General features: G+C 37.0%; 2 pseudogenes; one reads left to right on the top strand and one right to left on the bottom strand.

Moving 5' to 3' along the window:
* The first annotated feature begins 131 nt into the window (after positions 1–131).
* LOC133721153 (transcription initiation factor IIB-like) lies at positions 132–1,391 on the top strand (annotated as a pseudogene).
* LOC133721151 (DNA replication licensing factor MCM7-like) lies at positions 1,018–7,042 on the bottom strand (annotated as a pseudogene).
* Between the last annotated feature and the right edge of the window lie 7,571 nt (positions 7,043–14,613).

Here is a 14,613-nt window from a genome sequence, read left to right on the forward strand (position 1 = left end):
AAGAGATAACGTTTTAGGGTTTTGATCGAATGGATGGGAGATTATGAGATAAGATGGAAGGCTCTGATCGCATTTGGAAGGCTAAGTGCGTGCCTGATCACATGAGAAAGAGTTTATTTTACAGAAATAAGCTCAACACTATTGTCCACTTATACACTGACATTTGTATTTCGGTTCCAAGAAGGTTTAAAAAACAAGGACCGGAACCGAACCGAGAATATGTCGCCAGGGACCGAACCGAAAAAAATGTGGTGCTGCAGCCAACCCACTATTGTCCGGTGGCAGACTGTCCACCGTCATGGCCAAGCCCAACGGAGAGGTCCGCCGTGCTCCGAATAGGGATCCGGACCGGGGCTTGATAATGGCCTTCAAAACCATCGAGACCATGTGTGATAGGTTAGGCCTTGTTTGCACCATCAAGAACCGGGCAAATGAGGTGTACAAGACTCTGGAAGATCATAAGTGTAGCAAGGGAAGAAACCAAGATGCATTATTGGCTGCTTGCCTATACATTGCTTGTAAACAAGAAGACAAGCCCAGAACTCTCAAGGAAATCTTCTCCGTCGCGAATGGAGCCTCAAAGAAAGAGATTTGGTAGAGCAAGGGAATACATAATCAAGCAATTGGGGTTAATGGAGAAGCCATTTCAAGTAGCAAATGCTGGGGACTATATGAGGCGATTCTGTTCCTCTCTTGGCTTGAACAATCAAGCAATCAAAGCAGCTCAAGAAGCTGTGCACAAGTCGCAAGAATTTGATATAAGGAGGAGCCCTTTATCAATAGCCGCAGCAGTGATTTACATCATCACTCAGCTTTCAGATGATAGTAACAAGAGGCCTCTCAAAGATATCGCAGACGTTACAGGAGTAGCACCAGCAACCATCAAAAATTCATACAAAGACCTTAGTCCTCATGTATCTGAAATAATACCCAATTGGTATCATCTGAATTTGTCAAGATGATCCATAGTTTAACACCCAACAAACTTCTGCTTTAATAGACATGCAATTAGCGAGGTAACACACAAATTAAACTTCTATCATGTTGCAACCATTTATTTTTGGCTAGTTAACAATCTAACTGAACTAACAGTTTCAAGACACATAAAGACGGTGACAACTATGGCATGCCATGACTAAGTCTGCAACTCAAGCTAGCTCTGAAAAGTACAAAATACAACAAAGATAAAATTAAATCCAACGCCTAATCCTTTTCCATTACTCCCCGCTCACTATCTTTCAAATAGGACGAGGTCCAAGAGTACTCCTTTGTTAAAGGTCTGCAGCACTGAATGGAAGTAAGAGCAACTCCAACAGCTTCCCCATATCTTGATTTTTCTTCATTTTAGGGAAAAATTTGGCTGTTTTGCTCCAACATAATAATCCCTAAAATAGAGATAGTGATGAGGGAGAAAACAAAATTCCCTATGTTTGCAGCAATCTGTAAAATTTTAGGGAATAATTATGAAATCTGTAAAATAGAGAATCTGTTGGAGTTGGAGCTGAAATTTTTTTGGAGATTTTAATTTTTGCTTCCCAATAATAGAGAAATTATTGGGAAGCTGTTGGAGATGCTCTAACAAGACATGTCAGGCGTCGATAAATCTGATGTCAAAAGTTTGGGGATTGATCTGCCACACATTCAGGGCTGCATATTCCTCCAAACATTCTTTCAGTTGGGCTTCAGTGTAACCCTGTTCAAAAGCCAACATACCCATTGGATTAAGACAATATAACAGGGAAGATTCTTTAGAATCACCTATGTTATGACAATATGACATATTGATTGTCTTTAACTTTATATTAATAAAACTTATTTTCTTATCACTTTGATGCTTACAAACATGATATAGCTTTACATTCAATCAACTTTTCGTATGTCACAGATGCCTTGCAAATTTGAGGTTCAAAAACTAACCTTTCTAGAAATCCAATTCAGTGCATGTGCATAGCTGACATCTAGCTTATTTGTCCTGGCAGCTTCATCTCGCAGACTTGAATAGATATCAGAGATAGCATCAAGTCCAGATCTCTGACGATCATCTGAGTATAAAGAGAACTTGGACATCTGCATTAGCCTGAGCGACTCATCCACGTCACTCTGAGCAACTGTTTCACAGAATCGGAGTCTTGCTAGTGCCTGCAATTAAAAAAATTAGTTCCATCCCATTTTTTTCCTATCAATCAATACCCTTTCTGGATGGCAGTATTTGAGCAACCCATTGAAAAACAAAGTACCGTCGGTTTGGTCTATTTACCCAAAAAATAGTGTGAGGGTATTTGACAAAACTTTACCTTAACAGATATTCTCTCTAATTGGATGACACTTTCTGTGCGACCCATTTAATGCATAAAAGATGTATAAAAGCAAATAATCCATACAAAGACCTTTTGCTCACACTTTGGGTGACATTAGCCAGCAATTCTAAATATATTTCCCTTTTATAATTTTATCCTCAAAATCTGATTATTCAGCACGACATTATTTCTTGCAAGCTAAATCCAAAAACGCACATGTTGTAGACAGTTCTCATTCAATGAAGCCAAACTTAAATAAACCATAAACCAAATGAATAGCTAGACTTACAGCTGATATGCGAAGAATGCTGAGCAGAGTTCTGACAGTTGTATAGGAGTGGGGAGCATTAGATTTAGCTTCTTCTTGCCGAATTGCAGAGTAGGCACTTGCAATGTACTCCTCAAGTTCCGGTGGGACAGAAGGAGACAATCTTCTTGCAGCAGAAATATATGCGCTGGAAAACAATAGATAAGGAGATAAGTATCGTATCAGAAAGTCCCACTGAACAACAAACTTGCAGATAGAGATTTATGTAGCTTTACAGAAGTGATGTACTAAGAAAGATTATAAACCAAGAGTGAATATATAAAATTGTTCCTTGTCTTGTGCTTTCTATGTCAAAAGTAATTAAATTTACCGAAGAACAGATGGTTCAAGTGGAGTGAAGCCAAGAGCCGGAGATTCTTTATTCTGGTGGACATAAACAATACGCCTAGCCATCTCAAGATCACTATCCATATCTGCTCGATCCAGGATCAACCAGAGAAGATCAAATCTTGACAAAAGGGCTGGAGGAAGATTAATGTTTTCAGCTGGAGTTCTGCGAAGGTCATATCTACCCCTTCAAGAAATTTTATGATGACCATAGTGAGACTTTGCATAGAGGGAAGACTATAACATTAAAAAGGTTAGCTGTCTGCAGCAGAAAAGCTCCCACATCATAAGCGCAAGATGATACAAATGAGAAACACAGGACGACTACCCTACATAAAAACTAGGTTAAGTAGAAGGTTTGTACCATGCTGGATTAGCTACAGCAAGAACAGCAGTTCTTGCATTCAAAGATGTAATTATCCCAGCCTTAGCAATGCTGACGGTTTGCTACTCCATAACTTCATGTATTGCTGTACAATCTAATTCATCCATCTTGTCGAACTCATCGATAGCACAAATGCCCATATCAGCTAGCACCTGAAACAAGTTAACTCTTCTATTATCTAAGACTCAGAACTCCGTGAACACCAATTAGATAGGAAATCAAGTAGGAAATGATGAGGAGTCAATTAGGGATTTGAATTCCAATTGATTTGGGATTGGATTCTATAAACTGATTAGATGCAACACTTTGGCACTAGACTTGAATAAAATATGCCTCCCTATATTTCTATTTCTCTCTTCACCTCTCTCCCACACTTTTCTACCTATTAATTCTGCATCAAAGCCACAGATTTGACATATTCCAATAACTATTTTAACTTTGTCTTGTTCTCTGATACAAATCTAAAGTTAAACAGTAGGGGATTTTCTTTTGAGACAGTCTGAGTCATGCAAGTATGTCATAAGTAATTATTTTTTATCCTCTGTTTCACTTGAATAGCATGTGCGGACTAACATTGAACAAGATCACTATGTACACTGAAAAAAGAATATATAATCTTACCAATGCTCCTCCTTCCAAGACCATTTCATTTGTGACCGGATCTTTCTGAGCAGCAGCAGTCAGACCAACTCCACTACTTCCTTTACCAGTTGTATAAACTCCCCTGGGTGCTACATTAATTATGTGTTTGAGAAGCTGACTTTTTAGTTTTTGCAACTCCAGGATCACCCATCAAACAGATATGTAGATCTCCTCTAATCTGTAATGTTAAAGGAGATATATTAAGACACTTTGTAGACCAATCATTCAAAATAAAATCATTCTATAATCAGTTATGTAACCTTCATTCCATCCTTCAGTTTCCTGTGAGGGGCACCCACTAGGAGCAGAAGTAGAGCCTTCTTTATATCTTCATGACCATAAATTTCAGGTGCCAATGATCGTGCCAACTTATTGTAAATGTCCCCATCATCAGCTAAACTTCTAATTTGTTCTTCCTCATCTGCTCTAAGTTCATACCTGCAGTACAAAAGAACTTAGTACACAACATCTAACAAGTGAAAAAGGTTTATCTCGGGTAAGAAAACAGCTCCTGTTTTACCAAAAACTGCATTTAAAGCACCAGATGAACTTCATACCAAAAATTAAAAGAAGGGACAACATTATGGAGTTGAAGATGGATGTGCTAAAACTAATTTGGTAAATTACAAAAGTACACATGTCATGTCTTTTGTAAATTAAGAACTGATATAAAGAATATACAACAGATAATCAAACAAGAATTGAGAAATGGAAAGTGGCTTACTCTTCATATTTTTTCTTGTAATGTGTAACAGACATGGCTTCTAAGTACGTATCTGCAACTAAGCCAGCTTGCATTGCTCTAAAACCAGTGTCTGGAATGGGGAGAAATATGCCAGATAATTCAACAACATCACCTGGAGCTACCTAAAAAATAAAAGTTCAAAGAACATAGAGCATAATCAGTTAAGTAGAAGAAGGTTGTCATCACTCTTTTTTATCATGCAAATAAGTAAATTGGGAACTCAGTACTTTCACTCCCATGAAGAGGGATTCAGTTAAAAGCTCGAAGTGTTTTTCTTTGGGCTTCAGAGTGAGGGGAAAAAAAAAAAAAAAAAGTTCACCCTATGATATTGACAGAACAACCAACCTTTCTTGTAAGTTCACCCCTGAAGTGAACAGTCATTGTCCGAGGAATATGGCCTTTTGGAACATGTTCAGCCAACTCTTGTATCTTGGCCTGCAATGAAATGACATATGCTATTGTTAAAAAATTGAATAAGCAATAATATGAGTGAATTGCATAAACTATACAGATTCCCTCCTAGTTATCACATAATTTATGATTGAATCAGAATAACATATGAACCTCCTGAAACTTCAAAAACTTTGATGCCCTGAGCTGAAGAATAAGGTTCCCCCTTGTTTTGTTAATATTACAACGCCTAGATGGGCATTCAAACAGAGGCATAAAGATTTGAGCAGTTACTTCCTGTCAAGCAAAAAAAGAATTAATGAGTCAACAAAAGTGGCTTTAAAGAAATAAGACCCGAGTATACACCCAATAGCATTGAACAGATAACACTCCATTGAGTGAAAGAAAAAGGATGTTTCAAACGTATGAAGCTAGTTCTGTGAAATATGGATGCTAGCTTAATTATGATTACTTGGCAATTAAATGGTCTAACATTAGATCATGTATGAGGGATATAGGAAAAGACACAATTTACATCTGTACAAAAAGTTGCCATGAAAAATCTTCTGATTTACTGAGGAAACTCAGGATATCTGAGATAGACGTGTCCTTAGTTACCTGGTAAATCTCAAAACCGCATTCTTCACACGTGTACACAGCAACCTGCATCAATGGCTTAACATCTGAACACCGCGTCACAATACCTGATATCCTCACAAGATGACCAATATATGAAGCCTTAACCTCCCTGATGGTAAATGGCTGTCCCTTTGAAGATGCTCTAATGTAAACTTTGCTACAATACGTATGAAGAAGAAGATTAGGAATTATGTAAACCTTGAGCTACACAAAGACAGGTACCGCTCCGATCCCACAAATGTCAAATACATCTACTACAAGTCATAAATGGGCTACTAAGGCATAAATTGGAACCACAGTAGGAAGTGTATTTGGCAACCATACATATGAAATGACTGATTCCAACCCATAACTTTTGGTACTTAAACTAACATTTAAACGCAAAGATCAGTTATTGACCACACCATTCACAGTTGGGACCAAATTTGGACAAGCCCAATGGCAGTTAAGGTTTTTCTACACTCACAAGTAGCGCTTCATCTTCTGATGTGGATCAGAACCATCCATATTCTCGGGTCCATCATCAGACCTTTGTGTCATCAAGATGTCATGATCATCATCTGTAAAGGCCTCAGTGGGCTGCGGCATGAGCTCATCAATAGCATCAGCAAAAATACCCACATACCGCCGGGTGTTTTCAGTAACCCGTCTGAGGAATTCTTCATCGAAATCCTGGTACTGCATAAACCAAATCCACAATTGGCTCGCAACAGAAACAACACAAGTTACATAATCAAAAATGTCACGGCTAGGTGGAACTTACATTAAACAAGTCCTCAAGATCAATCTGGATTGCCCGAATTTTGCGATTTGCAACTTCTTGCTGAAAACAAAAAAAAATCCAAAGTAAGATTCGACTTCCATCTACGAATAATGTTGAGGACATGAAAATTAAAAGCGAAGAAAAGTTAGAATCCTGGGAAGGGGGGAATTTAGGGTTTAGTATTGTAGAGGTGGTAATGAGAAAATGCGAGGAAGAAGATGAGAGAGGGCTCACAAGGATGTTCATGTATTTGGGTTCCCCAACCGCATCGGCAAAGTTGGAGAGGAATTCCTTCGCTAGCGCTGTCACCAACAAAATCGAAATAACAAAAATGAAATCGGAGAATGAATCGAGAGAGAGAGAGAGAGAGAGATGAGGGAAGCAGAATTACCTTTGTCGGCGTCGAAGTTGAGGTCCTTCATGGTGACGGAGGAGACGCGGCGGCACAGAGAGAGACTGAGACTTGTTTATTCGTTTTGGGGTTTGCGGTTAGAAAAGGGAGATTCATATTTGGCGGTAAATCAACAGATGGGGATGACGGTTTTGGCCGGGCCTAACCAGGTATATAAAAATTATTCTTTTTTTTATATATTATTATTATTATTAGGGTAATTCTAGTTAGACCTCCAAATTTAATATTTAGACCTCCCTAATTTTTTTAAAATTTTAAAATCCAAATCTACCCCTGAAAAAAAAAAAAAAAAAAAAAGGAAACTGAGGTCTTCAAGATCGTTGCTGTCACTGCTCCTGGACGTAGCCACGTAGGAGAGTGATTTCTGGCTTATGACATCAAAGTTTATTCCTTCAATCTGCTAACCACGGGATGGATTACAATTAAGAACCAAAGCATAATGAACAAAAATCCCATAATTTCTTCATGCTTCATTTTGTTTTTTACAATTATTAGAATTGTTTTTATTTTGAAATCTGGGTAAAGCATTATTCACAATTCAATATACCTTTGGTTGTGAATCATTCTCAGTTCTCAACTACTATTGCTACTTTAATTGGTCTTGATTTTCTGTATGAATTTTTGTTAAGGTTTATTAATCAAAATTCAAGGTGAGAGCTTAACGAAAGCTCCTTCAATTCCCATCCTCCATCAACATCGATGGAAGAAAACAAAAAGAGGAGAGAGAGAGAGTTTGATCAACTTAGGAGTTCGGAGACGAAGTCATCCATCTTGCTTCACAACAATTATGTTAAGAGTGTTTTGGTCGATAGAGAGAGTCACAAGGTCGCAAAGATAACAGTTGAGACGGGGAAGAGGAGGCAAAATTGAAAAAAGAAAAAATATGGGCAAAATTGGAAGTTTGATGTGTAAAAATATGAAAGGAGGTTCATATAGCAAATAGAGAGGTCTGAATAGAACCACCCTTATTATTAAGTCTTTCTTTTTTTCAGACCAAAAAAAAAAAAAAAAATTTCTTTTTTTTGAATAAAGGGTTGGTGCAGCTACCATCAAGTCTTAATTAATGAAATTGTTGAAAACAAAGGTGGACATTAAGCCTAAATTCCTTATTACAATAAGCATCTAGAGAACGTTCTGAAATACTATTATGAAGAAAGCCGGCTTGGATTTTTGAAATTTCAATCATTCTTGTCGTTTAGTTCAGCAAGCAGGTAGTGGTATTTGGATTCCACATTTGAGATAGAGATGATTTTGTTTATGTTGAGAATGTGTATAAATATAACTCCCATATTGGAAAAAGGGTCATTGACTCAAAGCACCAAAATTGGCAAAAATTATCCTAGGAAAGGAGTTCAATTCATTTTCCCTTTTTATGGTTCCAGTCAACCAAACGGGACCTAAGTAACAAAGGGGTGAGGGTAAAATAGTCTTAAAAATAAATTAAAAAAAAAAAACTTAATGGGGTATTAAAGAAGACTTCCTTAGAGTGTTTTGGGTAAGGGGAATTAAAAAAACTTAATGGGATAAGTGGGAAAAAAAATCCCTATAAATGGGGTAAATGGACAAAGCTATAAAAAAAATAGACAAAGATTTGATATGATATTTTTTTTCCCCTTTCTTTTTGAGTAGAAACGAAAACATTTTTATCAAATATAACTCAAAGTACAGGCAGTAAGAACCGTTACGAGAAGTCAGCCACGAACTGGAAACAAACCCCTAAGTAGTAACAAACTCCAACCTCAAGAGCCCCACATATACAGAACAATAGTGGGCATACAAGACCGTGTCGGCCGTACTAGAAAAATACACCCCACTATTTTTTGCATAAGAAAAATCTAAGAAAACAAAAAGGAAAACCCATACTCTGTGCGCTAGACTTGACCCATCACCTCCCAGCCCAACAACAAAGGAGAAATGAAAAAACAAAAAACAAAAGATGGACTTAAGTTTATTGAAATAAAAATAGACAAAGATACTGAAGTAAACGTACTAAGAATCCGATTTCCTCATTGAGGCTCTTAAGCAGAGCTCGGCGTTTTGCTGATGTGATATTCTTTTATAATGAGTCACATATAAGATTTATGCGATGATTAGTGTTAGTTGGACACACTCAAGACTTAAGATTTGACTACTAATTACTAGATTAATCTAATCCTCACAAGATTTGCTGATTAGGGAACTTTTGCCCAAAAGTGTCCCCACCAAAAATCTAATCCTATTCAGACAGAAAGTGCAACACACCCCTATAAAAACCCCCGGAACCTACCTTTTATTGGTCTTTCTCTTCAAGTCTTTTCTCTGTCCCTCCGATTCTCGAGCACGCCTTCATCTCTTACCAAAAACAAGGTACACTCATACTCGCATTCTATACCTAATTTCTCTTTGAATGTATGCACGTAATGACTTCTCTTTTGGTGTTTGTATGGGTCCGCCTCTGTTCCTGTATGAGTGATCCGTTTGGCGGTGGTTTTCAATCATTCTTGTCGTTCAGTTCAGCAAGCAGGTAGTGGTATTAGGATTCCACATTTGAGATATAGATGATTTTGTTTATGTTGAGAATGTGTATAAATATAACTCCCACATTGGAAAAATATAACCTTGTTTATGAGTTTATAAGGGTTTCGACCACTCCATCCATTGTCAATTGATTTTGGATGTGAACCCCAAATTACTTTATCACTTTATGCCAAGTCTTTATACATATAGAAAGGTCCAAGATCCTTGAAGATACTGAATTAGTGCTCTTTAGGTCAATCAAAATTATGCAAATAAATCTTTGATGAAAATGTTCAATGGAGGAAAGCAGGAGCACAAAATTATCGTCAATCCTGATAAATTGTTCATTCTACTACTGAGGCTCTTCTGGAAAATTGTGCAAACAAAATCTTTGATGGAAAATTGTGCAAACAAACAAAATCTTTGATGGCAATGTTCAATGGAGGAAAGGAGCACAAAATTATCATCAATCCTAATAAATTGTTCATTCTACTACTGAGACCCTTTTGGAAAATTGTGCAAACAAAATCTTTGATGGAAATGATTCTTGAAGATACTGAATTAGTGCTCTCTAGGTCAATCAAAATTATGCAAACAAAATCTCTGATGGAAATGTTCAATAGAGGAAAGCAGGAGCACAAAATTATCGTCAATCCTGATAAATTGTTCACTCTACTACTGATAGGAGCATGAAATGTGACGTTATAAGTATCTAAACCCTATATTTTGCTAAGTTATTTCCTTTATCTTGATCAATTTAACTGAGTTAGTGTTTTACAGGTAAAATGGAGTCTCAAAGTCCTAAAGTGACTAAGGAAGGCACAAGTGGCGCAGAAATGGAAAGAAATGAAGAAATGGAAGTTCTCCCAGTTTGACTAGGAAAATGAATCCCAGTTGGAGTAGAAGTCTGAAACTGATTTGGACTAGGAGTCCTATTTGAACAAGGAAACCCAATTCTACTCAGATAAGGAATCTTAGTGTGACAAGGAGTCCCTGTTGGATAAAGATTACTCAAGAAGGTTCCGGAAGAGTGTAGAAGCATCTTGGAAAAGAAGTTAGTATTTGACTAGGAAACCTGATTGCATATGGAGTTCTACTTGCACTAGGAGATATGTGGAAGCTAGGAGGAGCCATGGAATATTCATGAAGCATCTAGAATGGCGTGGAAGACATGTACAAGGCATGTGATGGCAAGGAAATCCTAAATGGACATGAGTTGTGCTTTGAAAGTCAAATCCATTACAGATTCGCACTACTACAGAAAATGAATCAGACGACATCTCTCATACGACGCCACACTGTTTTCCGTGGTGTGAATCATTTCTCATTATTGAGACGACGGTTGTAAAATTTCCGTCTTCTAATATGAATTCAACCAACGGGTGTTTTTCATACTGGAATTATGTATTGCTTCAGAAGACGTTTATAAATGGAAGCGTGGTGTGAGGTTAAATTGTTAGAGAGGCGGCAAGTTTCGCACCAATTGGCACCACTTAAATTTCCTCAGCATGTAGTGTTTATATGACGGTTACTTTAAAAATGTGGTGTGAATCTATAGATTTGCAAGTCAAAACATGTTCACCGACATTCCCTCCAACATTTCCCTCCATTCTCTCCCCCCAAATTTATTTCCCTCTCACCAGGCAACGTGAGGAGGCAAAATTTTGAAGTGGCATTCAGACCACACTTATATGTAAAACCATTGTCTGATGGCCTGTACATATGCATCGACTAATTGCTTATACATGTGTCCATGCCAAATGAGCCCATTTAGACCAAAGTATACTTAAGAAAAAAAGAAAAGAAAAAAACAAAGCCCTAGAAGAAAGCGGCATTCACTCCACAACTACCCAGTTCAAACCCCGACAATGAGAGACCCTCACAAACGCCCTGCCCTTTCTTCGACAGACCCCGACACTCTCTCTTCTTCGACAGAGCTCTCTCTCTTCTTCGACAGAGCTCTCTCTCTTCTTACTCTCTCTCCTCGACAACTGCGAAGCCAAGATTTTCATATGCTCTTATGGGAAATAATATCAATTGCCTCTGGCTACAGTACCGGCACTGTATCCGCACCATACCCGCACGTTACCTGCTTATCGGCCAAACTTAATGCAAAGGAACGGTGATGCATCTAGTGTTCTGCCATTTGCTGGGTCAGACTTGGTTTTTAGCCCTACCCAATGGAGCAGTCATGTCGTGGGAGTATTTTGCTATGAGAGTTCCATAGATGTGTATCTTTATTTTGTGGATACAATTAGCATTATCGGATTCATTTAGTATGATGATCTAGCAATATTAGCATTATCGGATCCATTTGGATGTGCTATGGGATTATAACAGCTATCTATTATGAATATATTATTGTTCATTTGGTCATTTTTAGTACCAAAATCTGAATCTTGCAATTACAAAATCAAACAACAGTAGGAAGAATGGAAGATATGTCGTCTGATGAGGAGTATAGGCTGAAATCAAACAATTAAAATTGGGCTAAATACAAATTACTACCCTGTGGTTTAGGTCCAAAATCAATTCAGTCCCTAAACTTCTAATTTCATCAAAAACACCCCTGCACTTTCAATTTTGATCTAATAGGTCCAATTTGTTAGTTTTCCGACAATTGAGTTATTTAACTTGTTAATGTGGATCATATATGGCCTATATTTTATGATGTGGTGTCAAGGTGGTCTGCATTGTCAATTTAGGAGTGAGTCCTACTATTAAAAATAAATAGTTTTTCAACAAATAATCCAACTATTTGAAAGAATATTAACGAATTGGACCTATTAGATCAAAATTGAAAGTGCAGGGGTGTTTTTGATGAAATTAGAAGTCCAGGGACTGAATTGATTTTGGACCTAAACCACAGGGTACTAACTAGTATTTAGCCCATTAAAATTTCTACAATTCATACGACGGTTCATATTGATATCATTGTTGGATACACACACAGACAACAACTATTAGGAAAAACCATTGTCTCAAATGCCACAGTACAACGGTTCGAGTTATATGTGTAGAATAACTGTCGTGTGTGTACAATTTGCACAACGTCTTGAAAATAAAAACTGACTTCTGAACAATAAAGAGACAATGCTAGGTCATAAAAACCGTGGTATGAATAAAAGTCACACCACCGAAAATTGCTGTCGACAGGTTGTCGACAGATCTGTCGATCCTATCAGACGACAGATTTAGCTGCACACCGTCGTCCCAATGATCGGTATACGACGGTTGAAAAACGTCGTCTGATAGCGTTTCATCAGACGACGCCTCGATAGACCACGGAAATTGACAACGTGAGACGACAGTTTTAAACCGTCGTGTGAAGCCTTTTGTGTAGTAGTGTCGGAAATCTGCCTGTGCAGATCAGTCAACTTCAACAGAGTTTCAAAAACAGGTCAGAGCTCACAAAATTATGATCTTTATATGGTTGGAAATCTACGGATGTCTAGTTTCCAGAACTCTTTACAGCTCGTTAATATATATTTTCTAGAAGAAGTTATGGCCGATTTAGTGCACAGAGGTCAAGTCTGCCGGAAAACTGTTTTGTGTCAACAAAGTCCTAAATCAACAAAACTTAGGAGAACCAAGTAGGAACGAATTGGGAGAAGATTTGGGACGTCTCCCTATATATACCTAGTGTATTTGACGTCTCAAGGTGACACATTCTTTCTCCACAATTTCGATTTCTCACTTGTGCTCTTGAGTTTTCAGGTTTTCACATCTTCAAGTTCCTAGCCGTGCCATCCTCCATCTTTGCCGTGAATTCTACCTTGTGCCACCACCTTGGAACTGCATTGGATATTTGGGACGTGACTAAGGGTTGTTCATACCACCTTCCATATGTCTACTTCACGGTTTAGTGTTCTTTTAGATAGATTTTCTGCTTTTGATTTTCTTTGTGTAAAACCGAAACCATGAGTATGTAAACTGATTTTTGGATTCAATTTTGATGTTCTTTTCAATGTTTGACTTGTTTATGTGATCTTGATTCGTGTTAAGTGCCGAATTAATGGAATGATAATCTGATTTTGTTTTATAGAAAACTTTTGCATGTTCTTGTTCTTTGGTTGCAAACTTAGGATGATTGCATGTAATTGAAGCTAATAATTAGGTTTATGCATTGTAACCCTAATTCATTGTGGTAGTAAAGGCTTTGTACAAAGGTCAAAATCATATTATGTGTGCATTGAATTGACTTGCGTTGAGTACTTGGATTTGCATGTTTATTGACTAAACTTTCACTTGCTCTTAATGATTCGAATGCATGAGATTACGAATTGCGTTGATTGTGTGATACTTGTCTTCGAAATATGTTGGATTAGGTGCGTTGCATGATCAACTGTGTAAAGGAAAGTAAAATAAGGGACATTGGTTGCTTTGATCTTTGTTTATTGGTTGATAACGTTCCATGGTAACTAATAAGATAAAAGATTGCATGACTGAATTGATCTTGAATTGTTCTTGATAAATTGTTTTCCAAAAGTTCTTCTTTTCACACCTTTGTAAATAAAACATTTTCTTTGTTTTTAATCTTTATTTTTTTTCTGAAAATTTATATTTTGATCTTCAAAACCCCCTTTTCTTTAATGTTTTATTGTTCTTGTACTTGTGTAAATCGAATTAGGTCTTTAGGTAGCATGAAAACAATAAATAATACTTAGTATAATCTGAAAATAATGTAAATAAATCGAAAATAATAGCTTAGGAATTAATCTTGGCCGAAATATACCTTAGGTGTTTTCTAGGAATTGTTTTGGTGTTTTTTAGGAGTTTGTTTTGTGTTTTTTAGGGATTGCTAAAAAATAGCGATTCTCTTGGTGTTTTTTAGGGATTTTGTTTCCTACTTGTATAAGGACTCCTAATTAGTGTAGAATTACGAATCCTTGTTGTATATGGATTTCCTAATGTGACTATGACTTGTAAAATGTATTTAAGTAGGATTAAGATTTCCAAAACCCATTCTAACTTGTCTTTCTCTCTAATTTCGGCAATGTGTGTATATATATGTTATATTTTCGTTGTTCTCTTATTCTTTGCTCTCTAATTTCGTGTTACATGTATGTGTTCTCTCTCTAACTCTTTGTTGTTTTGTAATCTTTGTGTGAACTTGTATGTTATGTTTAATATTTTCGTGTGAATTGTATATTCTTCTTCTTTGATTTCGTTTCACATGTTTGTACCCT

The sequence above is a fragment of the Rosa rugosa genome, chromosome 7 (genome assembly GCF_958449725.1).
Source record: "Rosa rugosa chromosome 7, drRosRugo1.1, whole genome shotgun sequence".
NCBI classification, from domain to species: Eukaryota; Viridiplantae; Streptophyta; class Magnoliopsida; order Rosales; family Rosaceae; genus Rosa; species Rosa rugosa.